The sequence below is a fragment of the Rhineura floridana genome, chromosome 3 (genome assembly GCF_030035675.1).
Source record: "Rhineura floridana isolate rRhiFlo1 chromosome 3, rRhiFlo1.hap2, whole genome shotgun sequence".
NCBI classification, from domain to species: domain Eukaryota; kingdom Metazoa; phylum Chordata; class Lepidosauria; order Squamata; family Rhineuridae; genus Rhineura; species Rhineura floridana.
The window spans coordinates 113266084-113278055 of record NC_084482.1 but is presented as its reverse complement, the minus strand read 5'-3'; the positions used below and the strand labels follow the sequence as shown (position 1 = coordinate 113278055).

Here is an 11972-nt window from a genome sequence, read left to right as displayed (position 1 = left end):
TCAGTAATGGATGGACCAATCTTCTCCTCCCAACAACACTCTTTAAAAGACTCCTTGGTTTTCAAAGTTAACTGCTTCTCACTCTTTAAAATGAAGTCTTTGTTTAAAAGAGTAAAAAAAAGTCATGGATCCTTGGGGAAAAAAGAGCCCTAAAAGGGATTTTTCTTTTGAAGTTCTTTGGCAGCCTGGAAGACCTTGAGGAATATGACTGGTTGCATTACGAATGACTTGTTCAAGGACAATGATGCCTCCTGCTTTGGATTTCTTAAATGCCATTCAATGTTAGGGGATGGAGTGCGTGATCCACCATCATTCCTATGGAGTAACCTATGGGTTATAAAAATGGACACAGCAGCCAGAAATTAACTGCTAGAACCTAGCAAGTCACCAGTCCCAGCCTCCGGAATATGTATCCTGAGTAATCAACTGATACCCCATTGTCTATCATTGTGTATTCCAGCTACTCAGGCATAGCTTTTGCTGCTCAGTCACTAACCAACCTTTTATGTCACACCAAAAAAAATTGTAACCGAAGATATTCCTGAAAGGCAAAACTTTCCATTTATGCATATGTAAGCTGTAATTACTGCTACTGCAGTCAGGACTAATCTATACAGATTTCTACTACTGGAGCAAGTGTTTGAGTCAGATCACTTATAACGAGCATCTTTCTATTATTAATAATGGTGCCTGCATTATTTCCCCCGCCCCACACCTCCCTTTGCTTTTGCCTTGATCCTGGCAATATGGTAAATAACTACAGAAAGGGAAGTTTAATATAGTGGAGGGGGGGGACAAAACTCACTGGCATTGCATCACGTGAGATTTCTGAATGTAGGAATACTCAGAAGAGATGGTTGGTTAACTCCTTAAATCAGCCTTTCCCAACCGGTGTGCCTCCAGATGTTGTTGGACCACAACTCCCATCAGCCTCAGCCATTGGCAATGCTGGCTGAGGCTGATGGGAGTTGTGGTCCAACAACATCTGGAGGCACACCGGTTGGGAAAGGCTGCCTTAAATCATACTAGCACGAGGGAACAGAAGAAAGAGGTATTCCTGAATACCATTTGCTGGGAATATCAAGTGGGGAGATTGCTCTTGCACTGTTTGCAGGCTTCCCAGAGGCATGTGATTGGCCATTGCGAGAACAGAATGCTGGATTAGACAGCCTGATCCAGCAAGGCCCTTCTGAAGTTCTCCACCAGAAAGTTGGAGAGCTACCACTCACAGTTAAATTGCATTTTACTCAGCTAAATGTATGAACTCTAGCTCATACTAGACAGATATGAGGTCGCTCACCCCATAACTGGTGGAAATCCAACACAGAATTATTGTGCTGAAGCCCAATAGAATCAATGGGCTTGAGCTGTATTGGATTGCTGCCACCCTCTCTGCAATACGTGAATGTGTCCAGAATAGCTTTACTAGGTCAAATGGATCCCTTCGTCCCTAACATTGGGTATTCTGCTTTCCTATACAGTTCTAAGGCCACTTCAGATTCTTTCCTTGTTCTGTGAGTGAGAGGACACAATGCAAAATCCCCGGGAGCTCCTGTCAAAAACAGCAGTCCTGAGTCAAGTGGTTTCCCCTGCTACACTTTGTAGTGGGGCTTACCTTGCGTGCTAAGCACATCATAGGCTGAAGTTGAGCAGGGAGTAGGGACATGGAAACGTTCAGTGTAATAACACTGGGATGCAAGGAAAGTTGAGCTACATGTTGTGGATGGGGAAGAGGGAACGTGATGCTGGGCTGCTCTTTTCAGGTTAGTATATGTGTTTCACCCTGAAAAAACATATACACTGACTTGAGAAGTGGAGTCATCACTATTCATGTTGCCACACTGGTTAAAAAGCCAATGTGTACACTTTGGCTTTCTGACCAAGCGTTTATGTGCCTCATGATAAACAACCATATATCTTTTTTCATACAGAGATCATATCAGTGTAGGGGAAATCTGTGCCAGACACACACTAAAAGATGTCTACAAATGCAAATAAAAACTGTGGTGTGCTTCCAAACTGCTTACCTTAAGAGTTGCTACTTTTAATGGCACAATTTCAGTCCTTTTCCTATAATGGTTACATCCGGATCCTCCACTCAGTCATTTGTACATCAGCATGCAACCATCTCTATTGGTTTGCAAGGTTTGGATGAACAGGAAGAACTGTGCCATCATTTCCCAAAGCTGACAATATTTTGGGGAAACCCAAGAGAACAAAAGTGTCTCACTGGAATCCTGAAAATCCTGCCACAAATGTGGGACTCAGCTATGATGCTCTCCCCTATCTAAAGACACTGTCTTCCTCTGGCATTACTTGATTGCTCTGGTCTATCATTTAGCTTTTGCCTGCAGCCTCAGAGGATATTTTGGGACTCCCAAAGAAGGGAATGAGGTGGGGGAGAGGAGATGAAAGCCAGCCAACTGTAATCAGAGAGAAACCAACAGAATTGGAAAAGAGAGGAGGAGAAAGACAGACAGTCAAGCAGAAACCCAGCCCATCAAGCCTCTGAACGGTTTCCTGTTGCCTCCTCCTTCTGAGACATTTAGATTCCTTCAGATCCTTGAGAGAGGCTGAAGTTTTCTCAGCTCCACTGCCCTCTCCTTGAGGTATGGCATTAAACCCTTCTTTTCCATTCTCTGCTCTTTCTCATTGCGCTCTTATTACTAAACAAACATGTCACATTTTGCCTAAGACCTACCGTTGGCGTCTGGATTGCAAATCAAGGGTGGTGGTGGAGGGGGTGTATTGACATGTGGGAATATTTTTGCATTTTCTTGCATTTTGCTTGCTGTGCCTTACTTTTGTTCTGCAGCTCAAGACCTGTTTTCCCTTTATAGCTGAAGCATGTTAATAGGCTTGGTTCAACGACATGTCAGAAGATCCAGATTTTGCTGCTTATTTCAGTACTTTTCTGTGCTCACCATGTTGATGTATTTGAAGGAGACCACTGTAATTTTTAAGCAAGTTGTTACTCTTATTACTAGGATTTCACAATGGAATCCCCCTCCCAATGAATTAGACTTAGCACAAAGCATTGCACCCTGTCATTGGGAACTCCAGGCTACAAAGCTTTTGGGGAACTAAACTTGCCAAGAAAACATCGTGGCAAGTTTAGCCTGACAATATTTTTCTTTCCAGAAAAAAGTCCATCAGAAGAAGAAAAAGTTGCTGTTTGCAAAGTAAATGGTCTCCTCCCCTGTCATTATTTTTCTCAACGTTTTTAGTCAGAGTTGGCAAGACTGACAACAGTGCAGATTAATTTCAAGTCAGGATACTGTGAATTTATTCAAATTAAGAGTGGATGTTCAAAAGCATTTTACTGCCTTTCAAAGCAGCAGCTGCCTCCCCCGCTCAGTTCAATTGCTTTTTTAATTGTTGCTGTTCCCTCTAGTATTTTATTCCAAAACGTTTGCCAAGAAAAAAGCAGTTAACTTCAAAATTCACACTGAAACCTAAGTGCCTGGTGAACTTCGAATTGGGGCGAAGAGAAAAGAGCGCTGTTACTCTGCATTCTGTTCTCCTTTTTTGAAGCGGACGATGGGAGAGATTTTTCTGCGTGGAGGGGATTAAAGTCGGTGCATGCACAGTTCTCTGAAACAGTTCAGACAGAGCCATTGTGTGCCACATAGGCAGAGGCAGGAGATGGGGGGAGCAGGAGAGGGAGAGATATCAACTTTTCAAACTTTTGCCAAGCCCCACCTACTGAGGGGAAAAAACCCTCTTCTCTTGTATGACTTCCCCACAATGGAATGTCGGCTTCCATGGCAACCCTTTCAGGGTCTTTCGGTTCAAAAGATGCAGGCCCTTTATGGCCTAAGATGTGGAAAGGGAACGATGTGTTCAGCTGGAACCTTTGATTTTTCCAGAAATTTCGACGTGGAAAAGTTCAAAGGTTTATTTTTGACATGCTGCTGGCTTAGTTCTGAATTGCCCTACTATGCAGTCTCTTGCCCTTCACTGACATTTCCATCTATTATTCCGGGGTGCATTCTGGATAGCAAAGGGGATCTTATGCCATGCACTTCTTGAAGTCAGTAAAATATTTCGGATTACTCAGTATCATTAAATCCAGATGCTGATTTATGTCAAGGATCAAGCTCCATCCCTGAATCTGTGTTCAACATTTGAGCTCCACAATATTCCAGAACTGTATATTGTGAAGTAAAAATAAATAAAAATGTCCCCTGAACTCTAACGAAGTATCTTTGCCATTAATTACAGTTTTCTGCCACTCCGGATTAAGATGTACATCTTCCAAAGTCCCAACTCTAAAATAGCCACTGTTAAACTATATAGCAAAATTACAACACTTAAGCACACACAGTTATTTATACCAGCTATATTTATGCCAGTTGTTTATATCTTAAAACAAAGGACTATGATTAAGCCGGCCTTTAATTAGCTTTGACTGTGTAGTAGGTGGTAGTTTAGGCATTCTTTATAACTAAGAAAGTTGCTGATGTCTTTTTGCATTGTGTATATATATGTGTGCGTGTGCGCATTTGTGAATTGTAGGAGTTTCAGAAGTGGTAACCATCTGGGCTTCCATCCAGTCCAGTCCAAACTTCCGGCCACTTTTCTCTTGGGGCAGAGTGCTGGGAGGGGAAAACGTGAACGTTGAACCGCTGGGTTTGCTTTCAAGGTGCCACAGAATCCATGACATATCATGACCCAATTTAACTGGAAAATTATAGGCAAAGCCTTACCCAGTGCTAGATGTCTCAGGCCTAATTCTCATACTCCATGCCTAAGCTTTAACGCTTTATTTTGCTCCTCAATATAAAAAATGACCTTCACATAGAAAGCTAAGCGTGTCAGAGTAAAGTGCTATAGCTGAGCCTTCTCTCCGACATTTACAGGAAATTGCTTTTGTATCAAGGAGCATTTGATCATGGACTAGCGGAGGGCACCACTGACTGGAGAGGAGCAAGTCTGCTGCCACTGCCCACAGCAATTGGGCCTAACTCTCAAAAGTCCACACACCTAGAGATGCTTATTTATTTTATTTTTTTTGCAGGGGGCAGGGTGTGTGTGCAGAATTCCACATTTCTAAGTAAGCTCACTGCATCTCTCACATTAGTGTGTGGGTCGGATGTGATTTGCCTTGGAATCTGCACTCCTTCCAAATTCAACAAGAGGGTCCAAAGGTAGTCTACAAGGTAGCACATTGGAGCCATCATATTTTCTGTGCCATGTCTCATGAGAAGGAACAGTATAGCATCATGCATTGTTGCTCCCAGGAGCATTTTTGGCCACATTTTCAATGTGCACAGAAGCGGCTGCACTTTCTCACCACCCCTAAGGTTTATAACCTATTTTTAAAAAGAGGGGGAGGTTAAAATACAGCCCTCAGACCACATCATCAAATGTAAGAATGGATTTTTCCAAAGAATTTCATGCTGATTGAAACAAACCAACCCTAAAGTCTTCATTTGTAAATGGGGCTATCAATCAGCCACATGTGGAATTGATATGGGCTGAATTTAGACAGGTCCATCCATTTCTAGGCACAAGTGTCCCATTGAGAGCAGGACAACTCCCAAGAACCCATGATGCAGAGACGCCTGGGGCAATTTCTTATTTCCTTGTGGGAGGGATATTTGGAGGGAGCAGAACACAGTTCCCCTGTGCTCCTTTTGGCTCCCACAAATGCAGGCAAGAAAGTTGGTGCAGTCTGAGCCGAAACAAATGCAAGAGGTTTGTGCTCTAGCCCCTTCGTTGCTACCCAGACATCTCTGTCATTGGGAAAGCAGACCTATAGATTGGCGAGGGGGGGCATCAGGGAGAGAAGTGAACCTGTGTCCGGTCCTCACAGAAATCCAGCTAACCCACTCCTCAGCCCATACATTTTAAGTGGACCTACTGATGCTGGCTGGTTTGCTTCAGATCCCCAAAATATGGAGCTCCCACCTACTGTCTGGAATAGCCTGGCTCAGGTTCATCACCCCAGTGAGAATTATGCCCCAGCTTATTAAATATCTTAATGGTGTCAGAGATCTTTTGTTTCAGGAACTATTTGCTAAACCAAACTGAAAAGCATTAGCTTGTGTAGCCAAGGAATAGCAATAAATAGTTAGATCATATCCCCAATGTTATGGTTATATAATACTCCCCCCCCTTATCTGTACCTTGAAAATTGCCTGCTACTTTCCTCTGCCCTTAACCAGTGGATATTTTGACCGGGCTCTCCTGGTATCATTTTTCCTCCAGATAAAGTCACATATCTGACACCGGGGAGCTGAATGATTGGGTAGACTCCTGAATAAACTCTTAAAATGATGATACTTTTATTTAATTTATTATTTATTTAAAATATTTATACCCCGCCCTTTTTCCGAGGAACTCAGGGCGGCTTACATTAAAACATTAAAACAGCAATAATTAATAAACATGATATTCAGTTTAAGCAATTTAAAATGGAATTAAATAAACATAGGTTAAAACTAACTACATTGGTTAAAAGCCCATCTAAATAGAACAGTCTTCACCTGTGCACGAAAATTTGATAATGAGGAAGCCAACCGGACCTCAATAGGGAGAGAGTTCCACAGTCTAGGGGCGGCCACCGAAAAAGCCCTATTCTGTGTCTCTGCAAGATGAACTTGCAGGAAGGAAGGGGTAATAAGTAGAATCTCGCTGGAGGATCTTAAAGTCCGAGCAGGTTCATAGAGGGAGAGGCGCTCTGACAGATAGCCTGGACCTAAGCCGTATAAGGCTTTATAGGTCAAAACCAGCACCTTGAATTGTGCCCGGAAACAAATGGGCAACCAGTGGAGCTGATACAACAGCGAGGTTGTATGTTCTCTATATCCCGCCCCAGTTAACATCCTGGCTGCAGCTCTTTGTACCAATTTCAGTTTCCGAGCAGTCTTCAGGGGCAGCCCCACGTAGAGCGCGTTACAGTAGTCTAATCGGGATGTAATTAAGGCATGTGTCACCGTGATCAAGTCTGACTGGTCAAGGAACGGGCGCAGTTGGCGCACCAATCTTAATTGAGCGAAAGCACTCCTAGCCACAGCCGAGACCTGTGCCTCCAGAGTCAGAGCCGAGTCCAGGAGCACTCCCAAACTGCGAACCTGTGATTTCAGGGGGAGTGTAACCCCATCCAGCACAAGTTGAATCCCTATTCCCTGCTCCGCCTTCCGACTGACGAGGAGCACCTCTGTCTTGTCAGGATTTCATTTCAGCTTGTTCGCTCCCATCCAGTCCATCACTGATACCAGGCATTGGTTGAGAACCTGGACGCCTTCCTTGGTTTCATCAGGTGGAAAGGAGAGATAGAGTTGGGTGTCATCTGCATATTGGTGGCACCGAACCCCAAAACTCCGGATAACCTCTCCCAGCGGTTTCATGTAGATATTAAATAACATGGGGGACAAAACTGAACCCTGTGGGACCCCATAGGTCAATGGCCAGGTGGTCGAACAGGAGTCCCCCATAACCACCTTCTGGGTTCGTTCCTCCAGGAAGGACCGGAGCCACCGTATTACCGTGCCTCCAAGTCCCATCCCAGCGAGGCGGCCCAGAAGGATACCATGGTCGATGGTATCGAAAGCAGCTGAGAGATCCAGTAAAACCAACAGGGACACACTCCCCCTGTCCAGCTCTCTGCTTCACACAGAACAGGTTAATATTAGCCATTTCTTAGAGAGGGGAAACTGAAGTCTATCGCCATTTGCAGGCGGGGAAGGGAGGACTTACAACATGTGCATGCCTAAGAGCACAAAGCAGAGTCAGAAATGGAAACTCAATTACAACATTTTGGAAGGTTCTTTTTGCCCGTAGTATTATGTCTTTGTAAACTTTGCCAGCACAACCACCGAAGTATGAAGCTACTTGATTTTAGTCATGTAAGCTGCTACTTCTCAGATTAAAAATGAAAATAAAATTGTGATGCGATCATAGAGTTTTCCTGAAGGTAAACACAATGAAGGATTTCAAACAAGCTTCACTTTAAAGTTATTTTAGGCTGCGCACACACCATACATTTAAAGCACATTCCCCTACCCCAAAGAATCCTGGGAACTGTAGTTTGTTAAGGGTGCTACGAACTATAGCTCTGTGAAGGGTATACTATAGTTCCCACATACCTGGGACTAAGCCCTGCTGAATTCAGTACTTCTGAGTAGATGTGGTTAGGATTTCACTGTTACCTCTCAAACATCTTTTGTTGTTATTCATTTGATTATTTAATGGATTTCTGTCCCACCTTTTAGGATGTCCACCCTCTCAACACTCACACTTTAAGGATGCCAACCAACCCCAAGCTTCTTTAGCTTATGAACAAATCCTCAGTCCATTGAGTTGGCATATCACACAAAGGAAACATTTCAGGTTAGAGAAAATGTGGGATTGTCTTTCATGACCACAACCAGGGATTAGATTCCAGGGTTAACTGCATCCTTTTATCTTTCTTCCATGGTAGCAGAATATATCATATGTATGCAAATCAGAGCTTGGAAAAGTTACTTTTTTAAACTACAACTCCCATCACCCTCAGCCAGCATGGCCACTGGATTGAACTGATGGGAGTTGTAGTTCAAAAAAGTAATTTTTCCAAGCTCTGATGCAAATTAACAAACTAGAGCTTCTGTCATATAGACTGTTTTGAAATTTCCAGGTGACAGTTGTAAAAGCTACCAAAGTTTGAGACATTTTTCTTGCTTCTGTGAAAACCACAAAATGGAAATACATAGGAGGAAATGGAGCTGGAGTCTTTGAGTTCTTAAGTGTAGTTGGAAAATGAACAATATAAACAGATGTGCAGGTCAGGGATGATGGGAGTTGTAATCCAACAACATCTGGAGGGCACCACGTTGACTACTTCTGATTGTAGTGATTACTGAGCTAGTATATGTGGTGCAATCAATGGATTGTTTCCAATTGTGTCCTCCTTTTTATGGAAGGCTTTTTTGGGGGAAGCAATTTTTTCAAATTCTCCCTTCCCTCTGCAGCCCCCAGCTTCCTCTCAAATCTGCCCCAGAGCATTGAGGCAACTCTCAGGAACAGTATGGTAGATACTATAGAAGGCCGCAGGAGAAAGTGGGAATTAGTGAAAACTATGTTACTCCCCCATCACAGAAGCTTCTGCTGGAGCAATGAGCTGTCTCTGAGTAGAGGACGCAATTGGATATATTCCTCTATAAATGATGCATGTGATTATTACTACTGTGCCCTGACAGCTGTATTAGTATAATTGCTAATACATGCACAGCTGTTGCACAACTCTTCCCAGAAAGAAAAGGCCTAGTTAAGTGAGCATATTGATGATTATGCACACTGTTGTTGTTATATGCCTTCAAGTCAATTTATGGCTTTTAGGAGGTACATTAATTGGCGACTGGCAGCCCTGGGCTAATACCCCCACTGTGTCAACCCAGAGTTGAAAGACTGGTATGAAGGTTGTGAGAAAAGGGGTGTAGGCTATGGCCTTGGCCCATGACCCCACACCCTGCTTCCCAAAGTAGCTTTCTAGAGATATTGCCTAGGAATCAGGGCAGAGCAAAGGGCATCAAAAGGGTAAATGACTTAACCAAAACTTCCCTGTCAATCTGCAGCTGAGCACAGCCTGGAATCCAACCTTCCTCAATGCCTTTTCTGTATACTAAAAACATGGTTTTGATTCAACTGTGTCCTCAACCCTACAAAGTGAACATATATGAAAGAAGATACCTAAATATGCAAGGGAAAGAAATAGCTTTAGACGAGATGGAGCGTGAACAAAAGGGACAGCTGAGAAGATGGAGCTTACCGTCATTTCAAAGGCTGGGAAATGAACATTAGTCTTCCCTGGGGAAAGGGAGAGAAAGCAGTTCATGCTGCCCAGAGGAAGAAAACAATGCTGACCTTACTGAAAGAGAGAGTACAGCCTCTGTGAAGAGGTGCATGAGATATGGTGATAAAAGACAGCTATTCCTGACACCTGCACCGCCACCTATATTGCCCATGGAAGATGCACAAATAGGTTAATAACATTCTTTTTAGCTTACTTTTATGTGACCCAGATCATGCTATTAATTACCATCATGATCGTGTGCTGTTTACAGAATAATATATTCCCCCTTCCCCCCCCAAAAAAGAAAAAGATGGCATGATGTATGTGTTCTACAATGGAGTTTCAGGCATTAAAGACAGCAAGAGGAAATGGTGGAGTCAATTAGCAGAGCATAAAATCTTAAGGCAGGGGTAGCAAAGTGGTGTCCTCCTGATATTGCTAAATTACAGTTCCCATCAGACTTGACCATTGGCCATATTGGCTGGGGCTGATGAGAATTGCAGTCCAACAACATCTGAAAGGAACCAGGTTGGTTAACCCTGCCTTAGGATCACTGAGGTGGTAGACTTGGAAGGTCAAGGGTCATGGGCAAGGAATATACTGGGGAAATAAAGACAAAAATTGGGTGGGTCCAGATCATGAAGAGCTTTAAAGATAAGGAGAATGAGATTTGCCTCCGTGTGGCATAGCAGAGCTTGCCCTGTAGCTTACCAGAGGAGGATAGCCTGCTAAAGCAGCCTTCCAAATAACTGTGGTGGTGTAAACCTTCCATAGTTTTATAGCAGCTCCCAATTTCAAGCTCATTCCGGGTATAATAAGTGCACAAGGATTTTGATTTAGAGTGGGGATTAGATACTATGCTGTTTCTTGCAGACCATAGACCACAAGGCAGGGCAGAGTCGCATTTAACACCCAAGGGATATTTGTATAGCAACGAGTCCTTTCCCTTTTACAAGACGTTTTCCCTAGGAATTCTGTGTCAGTGTAATGGTAAATATTGACAAGCAGGAGCTCATCATGACATTTTCCATAGCCACATCCCCAAGGAGAGCTGAAAAATGCAGGCAGCTGTGTTAATTTAAGAAAGTGTGTGCGCACATGCACACCTCCCTCCTCCAAGTGTAGGAGTATTAGGATCAACATGGCTGAGTGCAGTCCTCTGCATAGCTTCCTGGGAGAAGCCTCCATTGAAGTGGTGTTTGCTTCTGACTGCATAGGTTCAACTTTTAAACACATTTGGCTTTAACAAAAGAGAACTGAAATGCAATGTGTTTTGCAAGTTGATCTTATGCAGTCAGTAGCAGTTATGTTGACCTTGCTACACCAGGGTGCAAACAATCTTGCAAAGAAGTGCTACCATTTAAACTACTGGCATGAAGTAGGAACCCCATCAAAGGAAAGAAGTTTTCATCCTCTGCTTGATTATTTTCCTCCTTCTCTGTCTTCCTCTATTCTACCAAGTCACAAACTTGAAAGCATTGTTATCTCCTCACACACTGGCCAGAGCAAGGAGAGTCTGTCAATTTACCCTGGCATTCCAGCAGATGACATCATTGCTCTTGCTCTGAAAAAACTCCTGGAGCTGCAATCCCCTTTATTCCCCCTTCATTACACCATTGGTCAAAAGACAAAGCTTCTACATGGCAGGGATAGTGGTGGAGGTGGGTAGCTGTGATTTATTTGTTATTGGTAAAAAGAGACTCTGTGCATGCTTAGAAACAGTTTTTTCCCCTTACAAGATGCAAAGACAAAACACCCCAGTTGATCAGATACCAACACCATTTCCTGAACCGCATACCAACCCCAGACCATACGGCATGCTCTGGCTAAAGCTAAACACTGAATCTGATTCTTTTGTAGTTCAACTGGGATAGTGATCATGCCACTTGATTGATATTGGAAGTTATATTTCTTTGGGTACCTAACCTTTGAGTCTTTTCTGATCTACTCCTGTGAAACAATACAGTTGGAGAAGGGGGATTGCACTTGCACTTGCAAGAATATGAATACAAATGTATTAATCCACTTTGTAGATCCCAGGCTTGAGTCTTGGCCTTGAAAAACATGTTCTTGGGCTAAGCCCACATCAGCCCTGCCTGGCTCAAATTAAGCTCCAGCAGCATGCCAAGTCATTTTATTTTTCCACAGATAGCAGCATGATGGCTATGAGGCCTGTCCTCACTGCATCACACTA

At 43.3% G+C, this 11972-nt stretch overlaps 1 protein-coding gene across 2 annotated transcripts in view; it reads left to right on the top strand.

Annotated features, from left to right (window-relative positions):
- Nucleotides 1-2406: 2406 nt before the first annotated feature.
- SPARC (secreted protein acidic and cysteine rich) overlaps nucleotides 2407-11972 on the top strand; it is a 29424-nt gene continuing 19858 nt past the window's right edge. Inside the window, exon 1 of one of the 2 annotated variants that reach the window (XM_061617427.1) lies at nucleotides 2407-2609. The gene's annotated coding sequence lies outside the window, so the exon portion shown is untranslated. The remainder of the gene's footprint in view (nucleotides 2610-11972) is intronic. The other variant, XM_061617426.1, reaches the window with a different exon arrangement.